The sequence below is a fragment of the Equus caballus genome, chromosome 10 (genome assembly GCF_041296265.1).
Source record: "Equus caballus isolate H_3958 breed thoroughbred chromosome 10, TB-T2T, whole genome shotgun sequence".
In the NCBI taxonomy this organism is placed as follows: Eukaryota; Metazoa; Chordata; class Mammalia; order Perissodactyla; family Equidae; genus Equus; species Equus caballus.
This window is the reverse complement of record NC_091693.1, coordinates 21,102,850-21,126,843: the sequence shown is the minus strand read 5'-3', so window position 1 is coordinate 21,126,843 and position 23,994 is coordinate 21,102,850. Positions and strand designations below refer to the sequence as shown.

Genomic DNA, 23,994 nt, shown 5'->3' with positions numbered 1-23,994 from the left:
TTCCCTGGGAAAGTCCACTTCTCTCTCAGGAACTGAAAGTTGCAACATTTAGAGAAGACTCCAACAGAAATCTGAGGGTAAAGTCAGAACAGTGACCCTCCTCAGAGGAGGAAGTTCACCCCCAGACACTATCAGGGCAGGGACAGACCTTGGAGTCAACCATCCTCTTCCGATATCCACTCCTGTGGACCCTGGACCAGGGAGGGTGAGAGCCTCACCTAAATTCACACCCCATGCAGGGCCTGAGCCCCATCTCCTGCCTCCTTGTCAATGTCCTTCCCCTCTGGTGGTCATTTTCTGCAAAGTGAAAACAGATCCCTTCTGGCCAGACCTCCTGAGTCACAGGCTGTAGATGTCTGTGGAGGTCAGTCCAGTCAGGAGAAAGACTCAAGGACAGGAGTTATGAAGGAGGCTGACTGTCCTCCCTCCTTCAGCATCCACAGGGAGAGCATCACCTCTCTGCTCACGAGGTCACACACCAGCCCTGGACGCTGCCCTGAGAGTCACTGTCCAGAGGGGAGATAACAGGTCTCCCAGTACTTAGAGCTCCCTCTCATAGCAGCTGAGATGGAGGACACACAGGCAGGATGGGGCGTCCCTCTCCCTCCAGGTGGGCAGTTCAGTCTCAGGAGGAGTCAGCAGAGGGAACACTCAGACGATGGAGGCCAGTGATCCATATGTTAACAGAAGCCGAGGACATGAAGGGAAGCCCAGCTCTCGGGATGCCTGGGGAACTGAGGCTGCGATTCTCTACACAGTGGGGTTTTTAGAGGGAAGAAAGAGCAGAAGGGAAGTGGCAGATTTCGAAAGGGATAGAAACTTCCCCCTTCGTTGGAGCCATCTCGGTGCCAGGTCAGATTTCTTCATCACAGACGTCTCATGGGGCCACGCTTCTCCTCATTGCTCCAGAGCATGGTGGAGTCTGCTGGCCTCAAGGTCTTTGCCTGAGCTGGCTCTCCTCCTATGATTTGGATTTGCAGGAGGAGCCTGGGTGTCGTCCACCCTCAGAGATGGTGAGGATTTCATGAACGAAGACACATGCGCCTGAATTTACAGAAGGTTATTTTTAACTGTGTGACGGGGCTGGGAGGAAATGGTGGGAATCCTGGGAGGTGCTGCCTCCTCAGACCCATGTCAGTTTTCTTGAAGCATTTTTTGGAGGGAAATATAAGACACGTCCAGAAAAGTGCCCCCATAGGAACAGCTCAGTGATTCATCATAAAATGAACATCCTCCAAGAAATAGAACATTGGGAGCACCCAGAATCTAGTCTAGTCTGCAAAGATAACCCCAAACATTCCCACCCCTTCTTTATACAAACATGTTACCCCTCTCATTACAAGATGAAGTTTGCTATTATTCTCTCCTCCTCTTGAACCTGGATTGGGGCCATGACTGCTTTGACCAATAGAATATGGAGGACAATATGTTCTGAGACTCATACAGCTCAGACATGAAGACGGTCTGGCAGCCTCCACTTCTGCAGCATGGATTTCTGGGCCTCTGTGTAAGTGATCCAGGGGACTCTGATGGAGAGAGATGCTACATAGAGGAACCCTGAGGAGTCAGACGTCCAGCCCCAGTCCCCACCACCAGTCCAATCAATTGTCTGAAAGAGCCCAAAGCAAAATTAGAAGTGAAACTGCCCAGCTGGCCAATTTACGGAACTATGAGTTCAGATAATTGATTCTTTGAGCCACTGAGATTTAGTGCGGTTTATGTGCACCAAGAGATAACTGAAACAGTAGCCGCACAAATCACAGCTAAGACAGAAAACGTAGAGTTGGAGGTTTACTCACCTGATGAATTTTTCCACATACTGTATTTAAAGGATGACTTTTAAATGTGATTTGAAGCTTTCAGTGAAGATGCCTGTGGAGGCTTTGCCAGGCTGGAACTACATTTCCCAGAATCCTCTTCCCTATTTTCCACGTTACAATTGGCCACAAGAGAAGGGAGGAGTTGAAGCAGAAGCCACATGGCTCTGAGCGTCAGCAGAGGGGCAGGTGCTATGCGGTTCTCACACATCAACGCTGATTTGCTGGCTCACATTGCTGGCATGACAGCTGTTCAACAGCTAGGAAGCAAGGTGTATGCTGGGGAAAGCCACAGGCTGGCCTTCAAGGGACAAGGACCATCAAGCCTCTGTACATGGATTGTGGACCCAAGAGGACATAGACAGTCCAGAGAGATGTTTGCAAAGGATCCAGGAAAATAACATCCCTTGTATCGCTCTCCTTGAGACATTGTCCCAGGATCTCTTTGACCAGGTAAGTGGGAACATTTGCTTATTCACAGGAGCCCCATCTTCCCCAGCATGAAGGGCAGGAAATGTTCCATCTCAGTACTCAGAATGCCCAATGACCAGCTGTGTGTCTGTCAGTCTTTGTGTATATGCCCTATATTGGCCTCCAAGGCCAGTGTAATAGTTAATTTTATGTCAACTTGACTGGGCCATGGGATGCTCAGATTAAATATTATTTGTGGGTGTGCCTGTGAAGGTGCTTCTAGATGAGATTGCCTTTGAAATTGGTGAACTTGGCAAAGGATATTGCCCTCCCCAATAGGCATTGCATCATCCAGTCTGTTGAGGGCATGAATAGAACAAAAAGTGATTCAGGTCAGATTTCCAAGGTAACTGGATTCCAGCATCCCTGGGCCATGGATCTCTGGTGTTTGGGTCAAGGCTAGGGAAGAGAAAAGGGGTGACTTCAGTTTCCGGAGGGGAACCCCCTGTGCTGGGTCCTCCCAGGGTCCTTGATGACTCCCACGAATTTGGATGAGGGGAAATGCTTCTTTTTTGAAACTTACCCTATCTGTGACATTCAGGAACAGCTTTTGATTTTGGTAATGGTATTCCATGTAGTGACCTCTCTCCACACAAAAGAAGTGTGCTCCCATGGACCCATTATGTACATATCTGATGCTCAGGGAGCAGTTGTAGGTCTGGAGATCACCAAGGAGGGGCAATTGTCTCTGGACCTTCTGCTGCACTTATGGGTTGGGGCTGTTTGTAGCCACTGGGGCAACCTGTCCAGAAGTGGCCCCTTCCTGGCACCAGTAGCCATGAACTGGGTCAGAATCCATCCAGTAATACTTGGGGTACGAAATGGTGCAGGGCACAAGGCTGCCCAATCCCTCCTGCACCATCACCAGCTCCTGCACGTCAAGGTCATATTCTGGACTCAGAGCCAAAGCTCTTGGAGAGAGACACTCGGACTCTATGCTCACGCCCCATCCTGGACCCCTCTGGCTCCTGGTCCACTCATCTTCCTACAATATGGACCACAGCAGCACTCCCAGCAGCAGAAGCATCTCTCTTTTTTTAACATAATTTTTTTTTTTGGAGGAAGATTAGCCCTGAGCTAACATCCGTGCCCATCTTCCTCTACTTTATAAATGGGATGCCTGCCACAGCATGGCTTGCCAAGTGGTGCCATGCCGGCACCTGGGATCCAAACCGGCAAGCCCAGGGGTGCCAGAGCGGAATGTGCACACTTAACTGCTGCGCCACCGGGCCCGGCCCCCAGCAGAAGCATCTCTTGAAGCATAAGTACCAGGCACTGCCCTGGGAAAGTCTGGTCACCAGGGTCCCTCGGTATGGAAAGGATGGTTTTGGGAAAAAAAGAGTAAACCACAACAGGAAGCCAGTGAATATGAACAGGAGGATAATTGTGCACATAAGTGCAACTTCAGACCCACAGCTGTCAGAGATGAGGAGGCTCTTGGAGATCAGCCATTACCGCTTCCCTATTCTGAAGAACTCAGTAAAAGTCTAGAGAAAACAAAACACTTCCAAAAGTCGTCCTGGGCGGTGTAAATTTCATACTTGAAAGAATTCATGGAAAGTTGGAAATATTTCTTCCTTGTACATTTAGAAGCTGCCAGTGAATTTTTCCCTGGAAAATGATGTTTCCTACTGAATCAATTCTTTTATCGATACAGAGCTATTTGGTTTCTTCACTTCTTCTTGAGACAATTTCAGTAAATTATATTTTTCTCAAGATTTTTAGATATCGTCTAACTTTACAAAATAATTAGCATCTATGTGTGTGAAATATCTTCTTATATTGTTCTTAAATAAAAATACATTGAAGCAAATCATTCATAGAGAAAGAGTTCAGATTATAGAGACAAACTTGATCAATTTTCATAATGCTAACACAGTGGAAAAACCACCTTGATCAAGACGCCCCACCAAGCCCATTTTGAGTTACGCCCACCATCCAACAAAAGGTAACCACTGTAATGGCTTTTATCTCATTGACTAGTTTTATTTGTTTTTGATGTTTATGTAAATGTGATTTTATAGTACGTATTCTTTTGTGTCTGGTTCCTGTGATCCGCTTTTTGTTGTGAGTGTTACCCATGTCACCAATTCATTCATTCTCACTGCTGGAAGAATTCTACTGCGTGCATATGCCGTATGCTCTATAACCTGCCTCCTTTTGATGGATGTTTGGGTTATTTCTATTCTGGATCTATTCTGAAGAGTGCTGCTATAAACATGTATTTTGATATAAATATGCACTTTTTTGGTATATCTTTTAAAGCAACATGTCTCAGAAATAAGGTATGTGCATATTCAGTTCTAGTAGGTATTGCCCAACAGTTTTCCAAAGTGGTTATGAAATTTACATTCCAAACTTGAGTATGTGAGAGTTCCACTAGTGTTGTCAATTCCAGCCAATACTTGGTATTTCCAGGGTGGTTTTTTTTTTTTTTTTTCATTTTAACCATCATGAAGATAAGTGGAATTTCATTGTGTGCTTAATTTGAATTTCCTTGGTGACTAGTGGCCCTGAGAGACTTTCTCATATATGTACAGGGAATTTGAACACCTTCCTCTGTGAAGGGCTTAAGTCATTTTCCCATTTTTGTATTTGGTTGTTAATCTTTTTCTTATCAATTCTCAGCCAATACTGAATTATTCTGCGTTAAAGTCTTTTCTTGGATATTTTTATTGCACATATTTTCTTCATCATATCTTTTATGAAAAGTTTCTTAATTCTGATGTAGTCAGTTTTATCAATCTTTTCCTTCATTATTAGTAATAGTTTGCCCTATCTAAGAAATCTTTGCATATTCCCAAGAATACACAGATCGCTTTCTATGTTTTCTCCCAAGATATCTAAATTTTCACTATTTACAGTTAGATATCTAAGCCGTTAGTACTGGATTTTCACTCATTGTGTTATGTTGGGGTTACGACTCACTTTTTCACATATGTATATCCAGCGGATCCAGCACTATTTATCAAAAGGGCCTTATTTTCAACACTGCGTTGAAGTGCAGCTCTTGTTATATATAAAGTAGTTGTGTATGTGTATTTGCTCCTGGTCCCCAGAAACTGAGGACCCAAGCTCTGAACCCTCCTTGGACTCCCTATTGTGCTCAGGGCCCTGGAAGTCCTGGCCCAACATTCACAGGAGCCACTGAGTTGGATGGTTTTCGATGGTCACAGAAGCTCCAGGATACATCAAACATCAACAGATACATCAGCATTTGTAGTTGATGCCAAATTCCCAGGCTTACTGGGTGATGACCTAATAATGAAGTATGTGTCCAGATCCTTTATTTGCTATGATATAGTGGACACTCCCTTGCTTGCAGTCTTATCTTGAACTAATTTGTCTGAGAGAAATGAAGGTGGATCAGCTCTCAAGGCGATGCTTGTCCTCCCAGACAGATTATAGACACAACGGGGCGGGGGCGGGGGGGCGGGGCGTGGCGCGCGGGGGGGGGGGGGGGGGGGGGTGCTGTCCATGGTGCTGAACCACGGGCCAGGATCGGATCTCAAAAATCACTCAGCTCTGAGGAATCTGATCCCTCAAGCATGGGGTCCAAGACTCAGACTAGGAAAGCAGTCACATAACCTGGAGTGGTGAGAAGATATGGCCTGCCTGAAAGAAAAGGATTTGGGGGAAAGAAGACCCTTTGATTAGTGGGCTGGGGTTCTCTTATGATTCTCTCTGCTTCCTGGTTCATCCTTAGGGACTCTTCTGCATATCTGGATGTCTCTAATTGCCTGAGGGAATTAAGGACACTGAGACTATAAGAAAGACCATTGGGCCTAAGATTCAGGAGACTGACAGGGACCTGAAGAGAGAAAGATTCCAGGAGAGTATTGGACCTTACGTAGACAGGTTGAGAAAATGGAGTGGCAGGAACTCACGGGGAGGGTCATCAGTTTCAAAAGTAGTTATTGTAATAGTGTAATGCTTACTAACTATTATTTTTCAGGAAAAGTTTTAAAATATATTTTCTCAGAAGACCTTGTGAGATATTATTTGTACTTACTAAACAGAATACTTTGATCTGGATCCTGGAGGAAGTAGCTGATTTCTCTCATTCTTGAAGCCACATATCATCTGGGCCTCTCACATTGGCTGTGGGCCCAGAGCCCACTCTTCTTTGCCCCTGCTTTTTTGCTCCCCACTCCTCTCAGGTGAGTCTACTCCCCTTCTCACGTGTCCTGTCTTGATGTCTCAGTCTGTCCAAAGTCTGAGAGATGGTCCCAACTTCCCTTTCCATTCCCTGGTGGTCAGTCTGAGTGTGGACATAAGTGCTGCTCCAGGCACGGGTCAGCAGCCCGGGTGGTGAGGCTGCCGAGTCTGCTGGACTGTGTGTGGTCAGCAGGGACAGGAGTATGGTGATATCAGTGTGCAGGGCAGGCAGGTTCTGAGAATGAAATTGTCGACCAAAGAGCCAAAATTGGCCCAGAGTCAGAGGACATTCCTGAACTATCTCTCCTGCTGGGACATTAGGTCTAGTTGCCTTGAGAATCAGGGCCTCAATCATCCCAGGGAACCAATGGATGACGCCTCGTTTTGTGTATCTGTTGCCTGAGTGTGTCTATGTGTATGCATGTGTGTTTGTGTCTGTAGTCTCAATGTGTGTGTCTGTGGTATATGTTTGTATTTCTTTGGACTGCATGTATATGTGTATCTGTGTTTGTGGTTTCTGTGTTTGTGTCTGAGGTGTGTGCGTCTGTGTGTGCATTTGAATTGTGTATGTGTCTGTGTGGCTGTGTGGCCATGGTCTTTCTCTGTGAGTGTGTCTGAGCGGAGTGTATGTGTTTGTGTAAGTGACTACTGTATGTGTACATATGTGGAAATACATGAATGTCAGTTTTTCAATGGTAATATCCATGGGCAACATATTGAAAGTATAATCCATCTTATATTCCCTATATATCTTTCCTGGTTTTTGTCCAAACACTTTATCAATAGTCAACATAATGTATAAGACACTTAATTATTCTTTGCTTATCTTACATTAAAATGTAAGCTTCACAAAGGATCTTGTATCTCTTCCATTTACTGCTGAATCTACTCTGCTTAGAAAAATACTCGGCTTATATGAGGTGATCAATAAATATTTTCTTTATGACTTGTAAGGAAAGTTAGACTAAGCAAAATGAGATTACTGGTTGCCTCCAATGGAAAACTATGTATTCTTTAGAGCACTCCCTTCTTGAGTTATCTAGTATGTTCTTACCTTTGAATTATTTTACAATGTTATAATTCTCAGACAATTACTAACAATGCAAATAGTTCACATCCACAGACACGTGCATTCTATCCACTGGGGGCTGCTTGAATCCTTCCCCCAAACCAGTCTCACATGCATAAACAAATTCATTTCACGTTCCTTTACTTCATATAAATTTGTGCTTCTTTCTTTTCTGCCTGGTTCTCCCATTAATGAGTTAAATAAAATGAGGAGTTGCTGTTTAATGGGTAAAATTTCAGTCATGCAAGAGGAAAGAGTTTTAGAGATCTGCTGTACAACATTGTGCCTATTATTAACAATACTGTACACTTATAAACTGGTGAAGAGGATATCTCATGTTATTTTTTTACCATAATAAAAAATCCTTAACATATGTTCATTTTATATCTACGTGAGAGTCATAATTTTACCATTTTTAAAATAAATAATCCTTTGATAGAATAAATGTACAGATTTGTGTGTGCCTCTGTGCATTAGTTGGCTTTGTTGTTTAGGCATTAGAAACAGGTCCCTGGGCCAAATAACATGGACCATGTAACAACTTGGGCTCATCTTAAAGCATCTTGGTTATTTCCATTTTGCCAACGGGAGCCACTAGAGGGCTAGAAGCAGAAAAGGGAAATGGGTGGGATTCTATAATTCACTCTGGGTCCTCCATGGAGAACAGAACAGATTGGAGGGGGGCAGAAAGCAGGTGAGAAGATGAGTTTCCTTAACTGTGTATTTAAGTTCCAACTATAGAAAGTGAGTCCTTGGAGTCAAGAATGTGCATCTCTCACAAGCACTGTAAACTTGCTTTGCATGCAGTAGTGATAAATTATGTAGCAGGTGATGGATCTGTTTTGAACGACAGCCTTCCCAAATCTACACACAGGTAAATACACGGGTAGAAGTATCTTGCATAAAATACTACTTTCATTTGGTGATGGAAATTACTTATACATATATCTTTCCTCTCCCAGCATTTACTCACACACAACCTTAGGGAATAGTTTGGGAGCCCAGAAGTGAGAGGGGAACAAGTTTGTTTGTTTTTCTGTGTGAGGGCAGGACCCACTCAGCAAGGTGCTTCCCTGATGTGCAGAGGTGGGTTAGGGGTTGGGAGAGAGGCTTGGGAGGCAATGATTCTGGTGTCCCTCTCTCTTTCCCTTCCTTTCAAGCTCCCATGTCCAGGACTTTCACTTGTCCTGAGAGGCGAAGGAGTTGAAGTTTTTCTCTTCCCTTCTTTTCCAGAAGCCACCAACCCTTCCAGGAAAAACTAGAATGAGGTCATAGAACTGTAGAATGCAGGCTCTGGAAGTGACCAGCTGGTGAACAACGTTCTGGTGTTTGAGGGTCTCAGATAGGGTGTTATCTGGGCAGGGTCCTGATCACCTGACATAGTAGATCATGGAGAGGTCATAGGGGAGGAAGAAGCCAAACCCAGGGGGCACTCCTGAGCAGGATAAAGACCAACAGAGGGGAACTTATAGGGGAATGTTGAGAGGGCATGAAGTTCCTGTTTCCATCCCTATCAGAGCCAGACTTCCTGCTGCTTCCTGACTCTGGGATTCAGGACATCCTGGGCTAGTAACTGCAGGAAGTGCCTGGGCAGAGTTAGGGTGGGAGCCCTGGAGGGGTTGAGACCACCTCCTAAGAGACCAGAAGGCCCCCGACAGAAATGTCAGAAAACATACAAAGAGGAAAAACCTGTTGCAGAATGAAATTGAAAATCAGCTCAGATGGAGAAAGACAAAAATCATCCCTGCAGGGATGGGCGGGGCTCAGGTTGGGTGAGGGGACCGATACAAAGTTAAAAGGAAAGTTTTCTTTTCTCCCAAGGTCTCACAACGGATGTAAAATGCCATAAGGACCCCCTTCTTTGTGTGATTAATGCTTTCTTATCAGTAATGCCCAGAGAATTACTATGTTATTCCATTTAATTACTAGGGAAACTCCTGGCTAAACCGTCCTCAACTCATAGGACCACTCAATCCCTTGTTATCACCTGAAGGTGGATGCAGAACATTAGTCTGAAGATGGTGGCACACCCTGGAAGGTCCTGGACATCCCTGACCAGCATCATTGACCTTGGATGTCACCAGACCCTTTCCCAGGCTCCTCCCACTCTGCACTGGGGGCTGGTAAGTGGTTGGCCCCTCTGGGGGCTCCATGCACTCTGGGCCCTGGGGAGACCCAGACTGGGGAGCTGGTGCTGTTTGTGGTGCTGAAATAGGGTCTGGATTGAAGCTTGGGTACCTCCCATCTCTGCAGAGGAGCCTGAGCAGAAGCTCCTGAACCCAGTTTGGGGTCAGGAGGGAAAAGAGGTGGGGATGAATGGAGCCGGGGTGGGGGGAGCAGACAATCAGGAGTTGGTGGTGCTGCTCTCCTCTCTCTGCTCCTTCTACCACATAGCCTCTTCAATTTCAGGCATTGTCGCTCCTGTGGATAATGTCTGTCCAATCCACCTGGCTGAGCCACAGAGCAACGGGATGTTCTTGCAAAGGTTCTCTGTTCACTGGTCTCTGTACTGCTCCTTTAAGTAGCTTGCATCATGCCAACCTCACTAAAAAATAAGACAAAACAATTCTACTATGAAAGTGAGAAGGCTAGTCTTTGCATTGGACAAAGGAGAAAACTGAGTATCAGGGTCAGGAATATCAGACACTACGCCTGGATCCCTTTCTCCCATTCTGTCCACCTGCCCCAGTGCCTCTGTTCATGAGAGGATAGTCTCAGGCCTGACGGGGAAGTTAAGCAATTCCTGGAAACTTATTTCTGGCTCCAAGAGATCCCCCTCGCCAGTGGTGTTGGACTCGCCTGATATTGTCAGAGGGGCACCCCTTCCATCCAGGAGAGGAATGAGTCTACTTGACTACCTTGTGTTTCTTGGTCAGGATTTGGGAAATGGTGAGCCTGAGTGCCCTTACTCTGTAAGGTAGGGGACAGAGATGTCCTGCCTCTGTATTGTTCCTCCTTTCCTGGGGTCCAAAACCATTTTGCCTTCTTCTTATCACCTTCCAGAATTCTCTTTTGGTTGTCTCTTGCACCATTTACAGGGTTTATAGTTGTGGATAGAGAGGAGACACAGGGAACAATGCGTCAACGCCATCTTGTCTGGATTGTAAGTCTAACCATCCATTTTTAAAGTTTTCAACAGACAGGTTGATCCATATGACCCACACCGACATTATCATAAACAGATCTGACTCAACTTTCACTTCTGGATGTAGGGCAGGGTGAAGGGGTGTTAGGTATCAGCATTTTTTACGCTACATCAGAATCTTCCACTTGTTTATCTAAGGGTAATTTTTTTAACTTATGGCACAACGCTTTGTCTCTTTGATGTGTTGGGTGCTGCTGGCAAATCTTGGGCTCTTTTTGTTTAAACTGATTTTTACTAAAATAACAATATTATGTTTGTTTGTTTGTTTGTTTTGATGAGGAAGATTGGCCCTGAGCTAACACCTATTGCCAATCTCCCTCTTTTTGCTTGAGGGAGAGTGGCTCTGAGCTGACACCTGTGCTCATCTTCCTCTATTTTGTATGTGGGTCATCACCACAGCATGGCTTGGTGAGCAGTGTAAGTCTGTGCCTGGGGTCTGAACCTGTGAAGCCCATGCCACGAAAGTGGAGCACGTGCTCTTAACCACTATGCCGTGGGGCCAGCCCCAACATGATGCTTTTTTAGGAGGAAGATTATGAGCTTCTGCTTCCCTCCATCTTCCACCTGAGCTCATTTTGAAGGACAAGAAGGTGTCAGCCAAGTGATGACATGTGGGCCTTCCTGGAGGAGCGAGGTGGATACACAAAGTCAGTGAGGAAAGAATAAGCTAGGGGGCATGTAGAGAATGTCTTGAGATATTGATGGGTTAGGAAATGGCAATGGAGAAGACAGGGTGAAATTAAGGACAACCTAGAAGAGGTTAGAAAATCATAGTCCAAGGGCTGCCTGCTTTTGCAAATAAAATTTTGTTGGAACACAGCCACGTTAATTCACTTGCACATTGTCTATGGCTGCTTTTGTGCTCCAATCATGGAGTTGAATAGTTGCATCAAAGACCATACAGTTTGCAAAGCCAAAAATATTTTCTATCTGGCCCTTTTCAAAAAGAAGTTCCCTGACACTGACAAGGAATGTTAAGTTCAGAAGCTTGTAAATTATTCTTTTGAGTTAAGGAGATAGAGAAGTATTTTGAATACGGTCATCCCCGAGTTTTAGGAAACTTTCTGAATGTTAATATCTGATTTTGCCTAACCAGGACTAGTACTAGGTAGGCAGGATGGAGAGGAAAGATTCAGAAGTGGAGAGGGGTGGCTCTGGAGGTCAAGACAGGGCAAGATCCACGGGAGGGCTTTGAGTAGAGAGAGAACTGACATGTGGCTGACGTGGTGTCTGGGACAGAGCACACCCGGCCTCTGGGAGAAATGTCACTAAGGCCTTTCTGTCCAAGGGAGAAGGAGCCAGGATGCGCAAAACTCTTACAATGTAACAGAACTTCTGCTGGATGTTTTCCATATGTATTTTCATTTAATCCTCATGGCAAACCTGTGAGGTAGGACTTCTTACGTCCATTTCACAAGGCAGGAAACTGAGACATGGAAGGGTAAGGTGGCTTGCATGATGTTATATTCTTAATAAATAAAAGGCCATGTATTTGATCCCTCATCTTTCTGATTGAAAAGCCTAATATAGTTCCAGTATAGCAGGAAACTCACAAATAATAGTTTATAAGTTCATTGCCTATGGGGATGGAAAGTCTCCAGTGTTCATCCTTTGGGCCCCCTTCCTGTAGGGGATGTGGATGCTCTGGCTGAGACTGATGCTCCCGTTGACTGCTCAATGGGTCCTCTAGGTGCCCTCCTGAGGATTTATCCTGTGAAAGCTGAAGGAGGCATAATGTAGCTCTGGCTCCATCCCCAAGGGAGAGGAGGTCCCCACAGAGGTGGTCGAGTCAGTGGCTCTGTCTAACTTGGACTCACATTGGTGACTCTGTGGAGAGCAAAGAAGGGGATCAGAGCACAGTAGTGGGGTGGTGGCCAGGGAGAAGGCAGAGAGGGTCCATGAAGTGAATTCGATTCTGACAGAACACATTCATTCTTCCATTCTTTTATCAAAAATTTCTTAAGATTCCACTTACTCCATTATCCCACAAATAAAGTACTTATTGGTTGCTTTCCAATTCTTCTGGACACTCACCCAGACCCATGTGGAAAATACTATTATTTTACAGAGACAGAAGCTAAGTCTCAGAGAGGTTAGGTGCTACCCAAGGTCACATGACTATAGATCCTGGTCTCTCTCAGGTCTCCTATGTGCACTGGATGCACAGGAAGCTGTTTATGAAAACCACTTCTCCTCTTCTGTGTCTCTCCTTTAGCCTCGCAATACTATCACACTCACAACTCTTCTGATACCAGATGTGTGGGGGTTTTTTTCGGCACAACCAGCAATTCTGTGTGATGCCACCTGGGTGTCCTACAATTGAATTCAATTCTGACACTATCTACTTGGAGCTGGGTAGGAAGGGATATGGAGCTTCCAAGTGCTCTCCAGGAGTGAGACTCTCAGAGCACCTCCACGTGTTCACCAACTTAGGAGCTTCCTGAACTCCATCCTTGGAAATTTTATGGAGGCATGATCAATTATTAAATGCATTTCCAGCCCCTCTCTGGTCTCTGGAGAAGCGAGTCAGGGTTGAAAATCCTCATCCAGAAACCCATCAAGAGTCAACTCACCAAAACAAAACACAGTGCTCTCACACAGGAAGTTGAAGGGATTTAGGAGTATAACCATTTTCGCTGTGGATTCATTTCTCAGCTCTAGATCTACCGCAATATTTCTCAAAAGAGTCTTTCCACTTCCTCTCCTTCAATCCTCTCTTGAACTCACTCCAATCAAGATATCTGCCTCCACAAGGCTACCAGGTCTGCTTTGCCAAGATAAACTTGATACAACTTAGCAAAATTTAAATGGTCACTTCTCAAACCCTATCCTACTGGATTTAGTAGCATTTGAAACTAATGAGTGCTTTCTCCTTCTTGAAGCTCCATCTCTCCCTTGCCACCAGCATCCAACGGTACACCCTCCTTGGCATTTATTTTTTTATCAGTGATCTTCTTGCTGTTTCCACCTTATCCCCCTGACTCTAAATGCTGGAGGATTCCAGGGGTGTGTCCATGGACCCCTTCTCTTCTTTGTGGCTTCTTCCACTATGAGACCTTGGTGTGGAGGACTCCTAAACCTCTGTGTCTCTCACCTGGACCTCTATCCCGAGCTCCAAACTTTGGTAATACACTTGTCACTTTCACTTGGACATCTTAGAGCACCTCCACCTTATAGTAATGAAAATAAGGTTTGATCATCTCTTGAAAATGTGCTTTTCTTGTAGAGTTGTCAATTTCAGGAATTGGTAATTCAATTCCTTAAGTTGCTTAAGGCAACCACGGTGGAAGTGCATTTGGTATCTTTGGATATTTATGGACGTCTAAGACATCTATGGCCACCTAGACACCTATGCACATCCGTGGAGTCCTCTTTGATATCTATGATGTCTATGGACATCTGTGGAGGCATTTTTGACAGCTATGGACATCTATAACATCTACGAATATCTGTGACATCTATGAACGCCCTTGGACTCATCATTAACATTTACAGATATCTATGGACATATATGACATCAATAGAGGCAACTTTGACATCTAGGGACAACTATTGCATCTATTTACATCTATGACTTCTAAGACATTTACCTAGTATAGATATAGATGCATATATAGATATAGATATAGATATATAGATTTGCCCCAGTTCCTGTTTTAATGTTTGATCTTTCATCCTGGTTCCTGACATAAAACTCCTAATTCCCTCAGAATTTCCTGAGTGATGGTAGTGCCTTTGTGCTAATGAGGCAACTCTGGATGGCTCCTGGATAATGGCTTGTCACAAGAAAGACTAAGCTATGATTAGAAGCTTGGAACTTTCAGCCCCATCCCCTCTCCTCCAAGAAGCACAAACAGGCTGGAAATGGAGTTAATACTTGATCGTGCCTACGTGATGAAGCCTCCTTGAAAATCCAAATTGTATTAGGTTCAAGGATTTTCCAGGTTGGACTCACAAGGAGGTGCTGGGAGAGCGGCACTCCTGGAGAGGACATGGAAGCTCCCTCCTTCCGACCTACCTTGCCCTATGCATCTCTTCATTTGCATGTTCAACTGTATCCTGTATCACACATTTTTATAATAAGCTGATATACAGTAAGCAAACTGTTTTCCTGAATTCTGTGAGCCACTCTAGCAAATAAATTGAACCTGAGGAGGGAGTCATGGGACACTCTGATTTGTAGCCAGTTGATCAGAAGCACTGGTGACAACTTTAACTTGAGATTGGTGTCTGCAGTGGTGGGGGGGGGGGAGCAGTCTTGTGGGACTGAACACTTAACCTGTGGGGTTTGATGCTATGTCCAGATAGATAGTGTCAGAACTGAGCTAAGTTGTAGAAGGCCAAGCTGGTGTCACAAAAAATTGCTTGGTGTGGGGAAAACACCAAATGCCTGATGCCAGAATTGTCAGGACTGAAGTGTCCTGTGTGAGTTGTAAAGGAGCCACACACAGAAGTTGTCATCTTTTCAAAATACACAAGCAATGATGCTGAACTGCAGGACTCTGGGATAAATGCAGCCTCCATACCTCCCCATCCTCATTCCTTCCCACTGTTACCCACTCCACACCTCCACGTAACTCTGCTTTAGGAACACTGTCTTCTTGCTTTTTCTCCAGGGTATAAGAGATGCCCCAACCTCACAACCATCACACTTGCTGTTCCATCTGTTTAGAGCCCTCAGCGATCCTCTCTCAGGGCTCACACAACACTCCTTCACTTCCTGAAGGTGTTTTCTCAGAGACTCCAGCCCCTAGAACCATCTATCCCCATCGTTCCATTTCATTTCCCTATAGAGCACTTATTTCCTGCATATTTTCACTACTTATTTGTTCATTATTATCACCCCCCTCACCAATAAATGGAATTCCTTGAAAGTAGGGGCATTTTACATTTGCAACATACATATTTTTCAAAATACAGGTATTACCCAAGCCCTCAGAACAATCAACAAGCAGGAGATAGTTGCTGATGGAGTAGATGAATACTTGGGTGATTGCTGACCATGTACTCAATACCCTCATAGCAGGGTCCACATTGGTCAGGGTTAAATAAATAAATGAAATTCGGAGCTCAACAGATGAGCAGGAGTAGGACAGGCTGATAAAGGCATGTGAGGAAGAGGGGACAGCGAGCAATGATTCTGAGATGCAGGAAGCTTACTCTGCTTGAGGTGAGCAAGCAGGTCAGTGTGGGAGGAGCAAAGCACTGAAGAGCACTCTGGTTTTCCTGCCCCAAATGCCAGACTAAGTTCCTTGGATGCTCATCTTTTGGAAGTGTGGAGGAGCAGTGCATTTCATGATGGAAGTAGTGCTAATCTGCTGGGGAGGAGAGATGGGACGACTGCAGCAGGATAAGGACTAAGAGGGGAGCTCAGTCCAAGGGAGGGGTTGTATTAAGCTGTATTTAGAAGAAGCACAGACAAGCATTGCAGCTTATGGGTGCAGGGGGAGGTGATGGAGGACTGGGGTGGGACAAGGCAGGTGTCTCTTTGGGTGTCAGGGATATGAGCATCACGTAGGTGGATAGTCCAGCAGGAGAAGTATATCAGAGCATGTATTAACCATGTGTTCTTGATGTTTTGACATCTGGGGCCTTTGAATCTTGGAATTGTCCCTGCCAGAGCTAGTGAATTTCTACAGATAGTAAAAGACTTACCTGCAATCTTCCCTTTCATATTTCAAGTGAACCAGTGCAACGCTCACACCCAAACCACTTCCTGTATCAAGCTCTTACACTCCAGACTATGTTCCCACTCTAGTCACCGCAGGACCAGGTACCAAAGAACTGGAGACAGCCTCTCCCAAGAGCCAGCTGAAATTATTCAAACTAGCCAGTCCTAAGCCTGCTTACCTTGCCTCACCTTGCCTTTCCCATGGAAAACACAATAAACTGGTTCCTCAACTGGCTCTGTGTGGTGTGGCATTTCCCCCTCCTCTTGGGAACTGCGAGTAATGACTGTCTCTCAATCTGTTGGCCTCACATAGCTGAATACAGTCATACATTGCTTAACGATTAGATACAGCCAAAGAAATGCCTCTTTAAGTGATTTCATCATTGTGTGAACGTCATACAGTATACTTACAGAAATCTGGGTGGTATAGCCTACTACACACATAGGCTGTGTGGTACTAATCTTATGGGACCACTGTTGTGTATGTGGTTCATTTTTGACTGAAACGTTGTATAGTGCATGACTATAATAATAACACCTACATTTTCAAATAAGTATTAAAGTGATGAGCGTATTTCTGGAAATGTCTAATGGAGCATGACTGTCAGCCACCCTGGGGAGGTGCGTCCAGCAGACTGAGTGCTAGGATGCCCATGTCACTCACCAGGGAAGCTCGTCCAACGGCAGGGTGGATGTCATTCACGTACACTGCTGTCCTGGCTGCTTTTTTCCTGCAGGTCTTCACTCTGATGGGAGACACCAGGATCTTTGACACAGGTCACTCTTTTGAGGCTGGAGTGAGGGACTAAGGCAGGATGAGGGTGGTATAAGCCCAGGAACCTTCATAACAAGACTTTGTAACAAGGTCTCCTCCCGTGCTCCTGGACATCTGGAACCAGGGCTGGGAACACATTCATGCTTGGCCCAGGGGCTACCAGCTGAATTCTCACCACCACCATACACCCCACCCTTCCTCTGGGTCACCACAACACCTCCAGGTCCCTCTTCTCTCTCTCTTGGCCCAAAGCCAACCAAGCTCACATGAAGAAGATGAGGCCAAGGCAGAGAAAGAGAAAAACAGTGACACCAGCTCCCCCAATGGCTCCCTGAATCACACCAGTCATGGTCCCAGGTTCCCCTGCAGACAAAAGAGACTTGGAGTGAATTCCAATCTTGGTGAACTGATATGAATCCTTGCATCTGCAGCAGGGAGATAAGGGCACACATTCCCTCCCATCCATGGTTCAGACCCTAGCTTCTCCCACCCATCATAGGACCTCAGCCTTCTCCAGAACAACATGGTCCATGTGACAATGTCTATCTCCAACAGGCATGTCCAGCAAACTCCATCTCTATCTAGGACCCAGGTCTTTCTTCACCCAGGGTCTCTCTGCAACAGCCCCGTGACCTGGCTACAGCAGGAGAGTGTGTCTCTGGGCACTGGGGGCATCCAGAGAGCGAAAAAAAATGCAGAGTCCTATGGGATCCTGAAAGGCTTTGTCCTTCCCTCATTCCAGGGAGGGTGTCTGGATCTCTTCTCCTGTCCTCCATGGGCCCCATCAAAGGCGATGTTTCATGTCTTCAGAAGGTGGAGGAAGCTGGGATTTCTCAAACCTTCAGATCAGACACAGACAGCTCTGCTGGCCCTGCCTGGCCATGCCTCCTGGGAACCCAACACCGAGGGTGAGGGATGTGTCTCTGGGCTTCACCTGCCAACAGTTTGGTGGGTGCTGCTGAGAAAGCCCCAACAGGACTCACTGTCCAGTGAGGGGACCAGATACCATTATCCATGGGAATAGAGCAGTGGGGGGAGCCAGGCTCCAGAGAGAGGTGAGGGTGAGGTTGGAAGATTGACAGTCAAAAAAGGACCCAAAGAGATTTGGAGGGAAATTAAATTATTCCGTACTATACCATAATGATGGATAAATATCATTGTACATTTGTCCAAACCCTTGGCATGTACAACACCAAGAGTGACCCCTTATGTCAACTACAAACTTTGGGTGATAGTGACTTGACAATGAAGATTCATGGTTTGTAGCAATTGTACCCTCTGGGGGGGATGTTGCGTGTGTGGGAAAGTGCAGCGGGTATAGGAGAAATCTCTCTAACTTCTGTTCAATTTTGCTGAGAACCTAAAACTACTCTAAAAAATAAAGCCTACTAAAAAGTTCCCCCCAAGACTTTCAATGACTGGAGGAAGATAAAGAGCATGTTAAGGATGGCCATGGAGGAGGTTGTGGGTCATCCAAGCAAAACGAGAGTTGGAGGATCTAGGGGGATGTGGCTGGATGGGGGCTTCTCATGTCTAACTGCGGCCACTCCTCCCCAGCCCCACCATCTGACCTCTGAAAGTCCAGCTCTGACCCGACCTGGGAGAGACCCCACCCTGATCAATGCGCCGTGGGTGGGGACTCCTCCCTACCTGTGCCATCCCCTAGGCAAACGCCGATTTCTGGGTTCTCTGTAAGACTTGGGACAATAAGAGGTTTCCCCCTTCAGTGGGGCGGCTGTGGTGAGAAAAATATAGGTATCTCCCCACCCCCAGGACACATGGAATCACTGGAGGGACAGGGCTTGTGCCCTTCTAGGTCCCCTACTCAGACAGGACGCCAGGGCAAAAGCATCAAGCGTCCTCAGCCTGGCCATCCTCCTCACCCCCTCAGGGACCCGGGCATCCTGGCCCAGCACTCACAGGTGATGTTGAGCTGGATGGTCCTTTCCACAGTCACACCAGCTGCAGGGAACTTCACTTGACATGTGAGGTTGGTGCCATGGTCCTGGGGCCGGGGGGTGAGGGTGAGCACTGAGGAGAGTTGTGTCCTGGGGCCCAGGGAGGTGAGGGCTGCTGTTGTCCAGGAGAAGATGGGGGGCGTACCCCTCACAGGCCCAGGGTACAAAGCACGTCAGGTTCTTGGGGTGGCCAGACTCCAGGGTCCCCGAGATGAGGATGTCAGGTGTGTGGGTCAGGGCTGGTGATGATGAGAGAGAGAGGAATCAGGAGGGAGTGTCTAAGATTTGGCCTTGACGTAGCCTCAGGGTTTGGTCCAGGTCCTCCCTCTGAGCCCTGACACACTGTTCCCCCAAATCCTGGAGGGGGGGGTTCCCATACCAGCCCTGCCTTGGTCCCCACGTCCTTTCCCTGTGATTTCTCCTGGAGCCCACTCCTTACCTGTCACATGCAGAGAGAGAGAGTTAGATTTGTAAGTCCATTTCATACTCCCCCTCTCCACTCGAAAAATGTATTTTCCATCGTCCCTCCTCCTGGCGTCTCTGATGTCCAGGGAGCAGTTGTTGGTCCGGGGATCCCCGAGGAGGTGGAATCGGCCCTGAGTCTCCTCCTGTACTTTACTCTCTGGGTTGTTTGTGGCCACTAGAGCATCCTTGAATGTGTCAGCCCCTTCCCAGAACCAGTAGCCATGAACTGGGGCAGCGTAAGTCCTTTTCTTCCTGGGATAGGAGAAGACTCAGGGCACAGAGACACACAGGCCCTCCTGCACCGTCACGGATTCCTGCACTTCCAACTGGTATCTGTCATCCTGTGCCAGGGTCCCTGGTGGGAAATGATGGTCAGACACAGCCCCTGCTCTGCCAACCTCCTCTCCTCTTGGCCCACTCACCTGCCCACAGCAGGGACAGCAGCAGCAGCATCTCTCAGATGGAGGAATCTGGACGTCTGTCCTGTGACTGAAAAGAGAAGGGGAAGAGGAGTGGGAGGGGAGGCTGCAGGGAGACCCACAGGAAGCTTGGGAGGAGCACTTGAGGTCAGCGTTTCACAGAAGAGGAACTGCAGCCTGGAGCTCGTTCCCTCTCTGCACAGAGCTTGAGGACACCACACAGCCCAGAGACCCTGAGACACACCCAGAGGGGAGCAGACAAGGAGCTGACCAAGTGTTCTGTCCCCATATCAGGGATTCCCTCTTGCACTGGAGCCTGGACCAGGACCTCTGAGGACATCTGAGCAGTGGGACATGGTGAGTCTCTAAGGGCCTCTCATCTGAGGTGCTTCTCTGAGCCCTGTTGTCTACACCAGGGAGCTGATTCCGCCATGTGTAAGATTCTTTAGGGTCTGTGCAAGCATCTGAGGCAGAAGAAGAGATGGCGTCCTAGGTGATATGAAGGCAGCAGCCAACCATTCATTCATTCATTCATTCATTCTCCAAATACTTCCTGAGTATCTCCGTGTTGGGGATGCTAGAGACAAGAAGGGATACAATTGACCTGCTGCAAGCCTGTGAGATGCTCCCACCCAGTGGAGTCACTTCCTCCTCAAATGCCCAGTCCTGTCAGGCTTCAAAGCTGCAGTCACTGGTGAGTTGGCCATGTGTCCTGGTAGCAAGTTGGGTATTTTTGAAAATATGAGTATGGGAGGTTCTTTTTTTTGCTTCTTGTATGCTGATTCATGAAGTTACAATGGCATCTCCAAAAGGAAAAACATGTAGCCTTTTCAAGTAAACCAAAAGGGAGAACACATGTTGCAAGTCAGTGCCGTGGAAATTCCTTTTCCCTGAATAGTGTCGTTGAGTGACGTGTGGACAGGAGTGAATTATTTTAGATCCTCATAATACAGATTAGCATTTCCTATCATGTAAAGCATCTTCTCACAGTTATGTGTGGCTCACAAGTCACGATATTTCAAGAAAACATGAGCGGAACATACAGCTACAATTAAAAATTTAGGTTCAGTTCATGTGGTTTTGCATCTCACTCTGTGTCGTATGCATCGTGGAAATTCTTGACACCTGTAACACAAGTACATTTGCCACCGTTGATTAGTAAAATCTTTCAAATACAGGATTATTGAGATAACTGTTCTGTCAGCATTCCTAACAGAGAGAGACTTTGCACCCTCACTTGAAATATAAGGAATTGAGTCTACAATCATTAAAATAATAGTTGATACAGGTTATTTAAAAAGTAAGAATGTGGCACATAAAGGAAACCTCAATACAACTGGTTTCACAGTCAAGAAAGATATACCATGTTCATGGACTGGAAGGTTCAGTGAGTTCTCATTGTTTTTCTTTAATGAACTTTGTAATTTATGTAAAATAGAATGTTCCCACTTGAAAGTAACTTGTCTATGAATTTTGACAAACGTATACAACCCAGCTATGACCTCCATGATCAAGAGATAGAATATTTCCACTACCCCAAAAAGTTTTCCCACCCTATTTTCAGCTCATCATTCCCACCTCCACCCCAGGTAACCATTGATATACTCTCTATCTTGGTGAATTAATTTTGCCTACTGGAGAATTGCCTGGAAATGTACTCATGTATGTCTAGATTCTCTCACTCAACAATACTATTTTTGAAATGGATCCCAGTTGCGTATTTCTGTAGTTCATAATGTCTGATTATTGTGTAGAGTTCCATTCTGTGGGCACAGTATAGTCATGTGTTTATTCACCTGTTGACAGAAATTTGAGATTTTCGAGTTTCTGTCAATAAATATTAAGGCGTAAGTCTTTTTACGGACATTTTTCATCCCCATGAGTACACACAAGGAGGGGAATTGTTAGCTCAAAGAGTAACCACACGTTTAACTCTAGTAGAAATTGTCAGTGTTTTTCAGAATGGTTTTCAACTTTCCAATCTTATCTGCAATGTTCCAGAATTCTAGCAGCCTCACCCCATCATTAGCACTTTGTATTATCAGTCTATTACATTTTAATATTGTAGTTGGCGTGTAATGGAATATCTTTGTGTTTTTCAATTCATTTTAAATTTAGATACAGTAGATTCACTTTTTATCATGTACAACTTTATGAGGTTTGACAGATGTAATCAGAGCCACAGTCAAGATCCTGAAGAGAGCCCTCACCCAAGACGTTCCCTCGTGCTGTCCCTGGGGAGCCAAATCCTCCCTCCACCCATAACCCCTGAAGAAATGCTGATCTGTTCTCCATCCTTTTTGTAATGTAATCAGACAAAATATTGTCTTCAAAGTCTGGCTTCATTCACCTGGCATAATGCATTCAAGGGTTCTCCATCTGATTGGGTGTATGTGTCAACGATTTACTCAATTTAATTGCTCACTGATACTCCATTGTTTCAACGTGTTCCTTCTTCTATACACTTACAGCTGAAGAACATCTGGGTTGTTTCCAGGTTTGCAGTGACTATAAATAAATCTCCTATAAATATTCACATGCAGGTTTTTATGGGAACATACAGTTTATTTCTCTTGGGTAAACACCTGGGAGTCAGAGTGTTCTGGTGTATGGAAAATGTAGGTTTAACTTTATATGAAATTGCCAAACTGTTCTTCAGATTGGCTGTATCACTGGTGTTCCTCCCAGGAATGTGTGCGAGTTCTGGCTGCTCCACATCCTTATTAGCATTTGCTATTACCAAAATTTGTTTTATTTTTCTTGATGTTTAGCCTTTTAGTCACTCTAATAGATGTATATTGTATCCCAGGTTTAACCTGTTATTTCCTAGTGACAAGTGATGTTGAGCCTGTTTTCATGTGGTTGTTCATCATCCATTTTTTTCTTCTTTGGTGAAGTGTCTAATTCTTTGGCTTCTTTTTAAATTATTACACGGTATTATGTACGTAACAAAAATTTTACTATTTTAACCTTTTTTAATTTTTCAGGTCAGTAGCCTTAGGTAGATCCACATTGTTGTACAACCATCACCACCATTTAACTCTAGAACTTTTTTCATCTTCCCAAACTGAAACTTTGTGCCCATTACATGAATAACTCCATTCTTCCTGCCCAGGACCCTGGCCACCACCATTCTTTTATATCAGTGTCTGTGGATGTGCCTACTCCAGATATTCCATTTAAGTGGAAACTACAGTATTTCTCCTTTTGTGACTGGCTTATTTCACTTAGTATGATGTCTTCAAACCACCTTGTAGCACGTGTGAGAATTCCCTTCCATTTTAAGGCTGAATAACATTCCATTGTATGTGTTTTGCACATTTAGTTAATCCATTCCTCTGTGTATGGACACTCGGGTTGCTTCCACCTTTTTGTGATTGTGAGTAATACTGCTACAAACAAGAATGTGCAGGTATCTGTTCAAGTTCCTGCATTCGATTCTTTGTACACATCCAAAAATGAAATTACAAGACCACATAATAATTCTGTTTTTAATCATTTGAGGAACTGCCATTTTATTCTCCACAGCAGATGCAACATTTTGCAATCTGAAAAGGAAAACATAGGAGTTCTTCGGTCTCCGCATTCTTGCCAACTCTTGTTGTCTCTGTTTTGAATTTTGTTTGCTTTTTAGTTAATTTTTAAAAATAGCCATCCTAATGGGTGTGAAAGGAAGCCCTCACTGTGTGATTGTAATTTACACTTCCCTAATGTTAGAATGTTGATCGTATTTTCCTGCATTTATTGCACATTCATACATCTTCGGAGAAATGTCTATTCGAATCCTTGGCCAATTTTTATATAAGGGTGTTTGTTTTGTTGTTGTTGAGTAGCTGTTTTTTAATATATACATTTAACTGGATTCATTTGTTTGTGTTCTTACTTACATTTTGTTTTGAGGGTTCTGATATATTCCAGATACAAGTCACCATTAGATATATATTTGAAGATATATTCTCCCAGTCTGTAACACTTAGTCTCTTCATAATGGCTTTTACAAAACATGAGGAGGGGAAAGAGTATAGAAAAGCAGATTCAAAGGGGCA

The 23,994-nt window shown here is 45.2% G+C and overlaps 1 long non-coding RNA gene and 1 pseudogene across 2 annotated transcripts; one reads left to right on the top strand and one right to left on the bottom strand.

Moving 5' to 3' along the window:
- The first annotated feature begins 1,996 nt into the window (after nucleotides 1-1,996).
- Nucleotides 1,997-20,536, top strand: LOC106781556 (uncharacterized). 2 transcript variants are annotated; one of them, XR_011422494.1, is made up of 5 exons: nucleotides 1,997-2,270; nucleotides 6,308-6,448; nucleotides 9,445-9,638; nucleotides 20,243-20,305; nucleotides 20,398-20,536. It is a non-coding gene; the product is annotated as an uncharacterized lncRNA (long non-coding RNA). The 2 variants fall into 2 exon arrangements; XR_011422495.1 differs by lacking the exons at nucleotides 20,243-20,305; nucleotides 20,398-20,536 and adding an exon at nucleotides 9,925-12,156.
- LOC102148743 (myeloid cell surface antigen CD33-like) lies at nucleotides 12,004-19,997 on the bottom strand (annotated as a pseudogene).
- Nucleotides 20,537-23,994: the final 3,458 nt, after the last annotated feature.